The sequence below is a fragment of the Nanorana parkeri genome, unplaced genomic scaffold (assembly GCF_000935625.1).
Source record: "Nanorana parkeri isolate BGI_ZX_2015 unplaced genomic scaffold, ASM93562v1 scaffold224, whole genome shotgun sequence".
In the NCBI taxonomy this organism is placed as follows: Eukaryota; Metazoa; Chordata; class Amphibia; order Anura; family Dicroglossidae; genus Nanorana; species Nanorana parkeri.
In genome coordinates, this window is record NW_017306492.1 from 704,146 (window position 1) to 710,145 (window position 6,000).

The window sequence follows — 6,000 nt, forward strand, 5'->3', positions numbered from 1 at the left end:
AGAACGTTCTGGAACGCAGACTTTGTGGTGTGAACCGGCCCTAAAGGGAACCTAAACTGAGTGAATATGGAGGCTGCCATTGCTGACCCCTCTTTTCTGAAATTGCTATTTGCCTGGCCATCATACTAATCCAATGGCTTCAATACTTCTTGGTCACTGACCTGGAACAAGCATGCAGATTAGACATTCAAACTGCACTATATCTAATCCACTCTGTATTTATTGACACATCATTACATTTATTTTTATGCCAGCAGTGTAAGTATTTGAGTTGGTATCAGCCCCAGACAATACCAGCTCAGACAGGGGGAGGGAGAAGCAGCGCAAAGAGTTAAGCAGTTGTGTTGCAGTGTGCTTACAAGGAACACGCTGTTAGGGGGAGAGAACAGAGTGACAAAGAGACAATATCATCAGTCTGCTGCTTCTCCTTTCACTATACAGCCACAAGCTGGGGGAGGGACAAGACCTGTAAGTGTTACTGAACTGCAGCAGATAAAATCAGGTCTCCTGCCCTTCCAGACAGGGTTGTGCTGTGTGGCAGAGCTGTGTAAATCTCAGGACTGAATGGACAGCGATACAACTCCTGTGGCAGGTAGAACAGCTCCCACATATGTATTTCCTCCGTGTATTTAGCGGTGTGCCTGGGGTTTTGCGTTTATAGGGATTGGGCAGAAGATTAAAGCAGTTCTGTTGGCTCAGGCCGGCCCGGGATTACGTCACGTTAAATCCCCACAGAGGGAAGTGTTGCAGATTCTCCCGGGGTGAATGATGCCAGGAGGTGCGCAGGAAGTGAGAACCGGATTTCAGAATCTCCCCGTCACCGTTTCCCTCCCAAATCATTCTGTTTCATGCTGAAATCTGCCCGCTGGGTGGGAATTAAAAATAACTTTGATAGGTGAAAGTCATGGAGAGAGAGCATCAGGAATCCTCCTCACCGGATCTGTCAGCCTGACACATGTGACACAACTCCTAAATGATGTCAGGGGAACACAGACACAGGGACTGTGGGAATCAGCGAGGTCAGTGACCAGGACAGATGGTAATGCTCTTATGTCATGATCATGTCATACACATGACAGGTAGCAGGCTGATTAGGTACATGTCATGTGGGATAGTAAATGCCACCTCCCTGGAACATTGATTGATGGCTCCTGCTGAGACTGTGATCCCTGATTCCTAATGACTGTTAAATGACAGCTCCTGCTGAGATTGTGATCCTTGATTCCTAATGACTGTTAACTGACAGCTCCTGCTGAGATTGTGATCCTTGATTCCTAATGACTGTTAACTGACAGCTCCTGCTGAGATTGTGATCCTTGATTCCTAATGACTGTTAACTGACAGCTCCTGCTGAGATTGTGATCCCTAACTGACAGCTCCTGCTGAGATTGTGATCCTTAACTGGCAGCTCTTGCTCAGATTGTGATCCTTGATTCCCAATTACTGTTCAATGTCAGCTCCTGGTGAAATTGTGATTCTTGACTCTCAATGACAGTTAACTAATGTACATTATGAGAATATCACAGTGTACAGAGCAGGTCATTTCAGTCCAGGAGAAGCCTGTACTCCTGTGCAAGCCTGGAGACTAGGGATTGGCCGAGTGTTCGAATCGAACATCGGCAGTTCGATTGCTCGCCGAACGCCGAACTTTATGGGATGTTCACGGTTTGTTTGACCGCGGACATTCCATAATACAAAATGCCCACTGAAGCTCTGATTTGTTAAATCAGGTCAGGTGCAAGACTTTGCCCAATCAGGGCTCAGCGGAGGAGGGACCTGAAGGAGAAAGTTCCCTATCAGGTCCCCCCATGCTGATGGACAGCAGGCGGGTGCAATAGCCAGCTTGCTACTGGCTATTGCATTTTACAATATCCAATAGCAGGCTGAGTATGGCTCAAAGCCTGCAGATGAAGAGGGGGCGGGGCAGAGGAGAAGCGGACGGACAGGGGGAGTGGAGGAGCCGACGGACCGGAGGAAGAAGAGTGGGCGAACCGGGAGAAGAGGAGTGGACGGACCCGGGAAGAGGAGTGGACGGACCGGCAGAAGAGGAGGTGCAGACGGACCCGGGAAGAGGAGTGGACGGACCGGCAGAAGAGGAGGTGCGGACGGACTGGAAGAAGACGAAGTGCTGCGGCCGGACGGGGGAACGGTAAAGCCGACGGACAAGGGGAAGACAGCAGCAGGGGTACGGGGTCAGTGGAGCAATGCAGCGGTCTGTGTCCCCGCTGCCTCCGCCAACACAGGCGGGGAGAACAGCGGTGATTTGAAGGGACACAGGCCGCTGCAACCACATGTACCGGCAGCTGTATGGGGGTAGAACATTCAACCCCCATACACTTGCATTGAGTTGGAGTTCGTACTCGAACATTACGCCGGTTCGAATGTTGGAATACGAACGGAACACGGGGGTGTTAGGCTCATCCCTACTGGAGACAGGTCCGTAGTTCAGCTTTATATGAGTGTAGGGATTCTATGGTGGATACAGTCACTGGAGGATTCTACATTGTTTCTCTCCTAAACGTGACAGGAACAGTTACAACGCCAATAAAACTAGAGATTGGAGTCATCGTGTTTCAGCAGACCTCAAAATCAGCAGACAGCCAGGGATGTCAGCCGCGGAGTTGGAGGTGCGCTGACCCAGCGTGGTGCTAATGACGGCGCTCTGCACTGCACGTTTCACATATTAATGACGTGGAGGGGTGATGGCGAGAGATCCGTGCTGGGCCAGCGAGACTCTCCCGCCGATAATCCTCTCTTCTCTTCCCCTACACATGACTGGGAGAAAGTCACGTCTTGTGTCATCACTTTACCCAAATGTTTCTGGAATGGCTACATGTCCCCCATGGGAGTGCCCGGCCTTTTTTTGGCAGCAGTTTGCCTATTAGCCCTAAAAATTGGCAAAATTTACCATCCAGATTCACCCACCGTAGACTTCAGTGGGATTCATCTCTTTGGTTTGGTTCTGAGATTTGCAGAACTCTTCGGAGAACTGAAGCCGGGCAACTTCCTGTCACTATTATTGAACAGACAAAGCTCTTTCCATGGTGTAATCAGCAGACTGAACAGTAGACATGTTCACCGGCAAAAAATTTGTTTAATTTAGTTCTGATTCGGATTTTGCGTTATTTTGTTTTTCGGAATTCGGGTCCGCAAGTCAGTTCGTTTCGGGATTGGGATTAGTTAGCGGTAGTCTGTACGAATTGTCGTTTCGTTTTCCTTTCATTTGTTCGTTGCAGCAAAGTGACATATAAGAAGAAAACATTTTAATGTCACTTTGCTGCAACGAAAATTCGGCCACAAACGAAAATGCGTACAGACTACCGCGAACGAATTACGTCCGAAATTTCATTTTCAGATATTCATATTTGTTTTCATTCGTCATTTCTGTTATTCGGATACATCCGAATCTCCGAATAACGGAAATTTGTGCGAAAAATGAATATTTCCAAAACGAATCGCAGATGTCTACTGAACAGGAGCAAATAAGAGTTCATGGGGGGGGGGGGGTCTCAGAACTTCCTTAATTCATTACTTCTCCACTGCCATGGGGGTGACATTGGGAGGAGACTTCAGACACTGCCAGTGTTCACAGTCCTTCTATCACTTACAGTATAGCTAGAAGATCTCATGCACATGTGCGCTATGACATAATGATCGTCTACACAGGAGAGTGCCGGCAGATGGAACCTGCATAAAAAACACAAGAATTAGCCGTTCATGCACAAGCATACAGAGTGTAAAATTCTACTTCCATTCCCTCCTATTAAATCAATACTCATATGCATGTGCGTACGGATACACGCATGTGCATTTCTATACGTGCATGTTGTATAATGCTGGAACACTTTAATGAAGAATCTGCAGTAGACATGTGCGTTTTGTTTCCGAATCAAAATTTTTACGAATTTTCCGAAATTCGGGCACTTTAGAATCTCCAAATCCCAATGCATCTGACTGCGTCCAAATCCAATTGTCCCTTTCTGAATTTCGGATCCCGTCCCAATTCCGTTCAAAAACGAGATTAAATCGGACATGTGACTTTTCTGGCCAATCAGATGTGTTTTTCGGTTTATTGCATTCGAATGGATCTGAATCCGAAGTTTAGAATTGCATTCAGGAGTTCCTGAATGCCATTCGGGTCTGGGAGCCTCAGCTTTACTTTTATGTATATGTGGGTCACAATGTTGCCGCCGCGAATATTCGTTTCTTTATAGAATACTACTTCTATATACATAATACTAAATCTGAGGCTCCAAGACCCGAATGGAGTCTGAATTTCCGAGTACCATTCAGGAGCTCCCGAATGCCATTTGGGTCTGGAAGCCTCAGCTTTACTATGGCTCCCAGGACCCGTATTGCTTTCTGGAGCTCCTGAATGGTATTCAGAAATTCGGATCCCGAATGCCATTCAGGTCCAGGAGCTTCAGCTTTAGTATTTATATCTGTATATGGTTTTCCGTGGTATTCGCAGCGAATATTCGTAAACTTATCCGAAACTAATGAAAATTAGTATTTTGTTTGAATCCGAAACTCGAACAGAATTGAATTTCAGATCTGAATCCTGAAAGAACTAAATATTCGAACCGAATCAAATTTTTCCACACCTTACATGTCTAATCTGCAGCATCAATGTGTACTCCCCAAGCACTGAGGCGTTTCACCAAATCTACTCAACCACTAACCACGCGGCGCTTGGGCAGGACACAGTGATGCTAAAGATTCTTCATGAAAGTGTTACCGCATATAGTGTGCAGCCAGTGTTTTCGGAGCGCGGTCATGCGCGGTCATGCTCTGATCGGTGCGCACTTGGTTTAATCCCCTGCTGATCCGTGGAGGAGAAGTGCGATCGGTTTTTGGTTTACTATATACATGCATGCGCACATTTCTGACCTCAGGCGCAGATTTTTCTGTTTTGATTTTACGAATCTGAACACAGTGCAGGTTTGCTGATCTTGACGCACGGCGTGCATGGGCTCATAGAAAACAATAGAGCTGCGTTCAGAACCAAACTGAGGAAAAACCAGTTTGTTGCCGCATGTCCATTCCAGACTGATCCATGAATGGGAGGGTCGGGTTCACTATACCCAGCCGGTGGACTTCCTGTGTTATAATGAGGAAAGGTGCAGTGTCAGCATCCCTTTAGTAGTCATTAACCCTTAAGGAGTTATCTCACCCAAAATGAAATTCCTATTGTAAGGGATGCCAAACATTTTATGGTATCTTAGTGCAGACTTCTGGTAAAATCAGTTAGCCAATCACAGAAGCAGGAAGTGACATTTCTGGGGGTGTTCTATACACCTAATGTGTGTGGAACGCCTCCAGGTCGCCATATTGCATTGAATTGTTTTGACAGATTTAGAACATTACAACAGCTGCTGTTTTAGATGGAATGGAATGTATCATTAAATTACAAGGCGGCTTGTGTGACAATTATATAAACTATACTCATATTTTAGAGATTTTCTTATTTTTTATATTTTTAAAGTGGAGTTACCCTTAAGTTGAGAGGGGAATATATAAAGTAGGAACATTCCCTGGTGTGGAACCAATCACTGTCATTTAGAACACATACACCTGGGCAATTCTCCATCAGGTAATGTTTGGAGAAAGTCACATTCTCTGATTCATAAACAGACCCCTGTGTGTTTGTAAACTGATGTTTATTATTATTTATTTATTTATTTTGCTACATCTGTTAATTTTTAGTTGTGCAAATAAACATTTTTTTTTTAAAACAGCCCCCCACCTTTCCCCGATTGAGAAGTCACTAGGGGTTTTCTATGCAATCTGTTAAATCGCAGTGCACTAACCTTCAGCAACCAATAAGATGCCGGCAAGGTGTCCTCCTCATAGATCTGTTACATGGGATCTTTCCTTTTTACCGGTGAGTGTTCCTGTCAACATTTGTGTATTCCAACTCTTCCTGATACCTTGTATATAATATAAAATAGATCAATTGTCCTATAGGGATGGTGGGAACCCCTTACAATGGGCACAGTA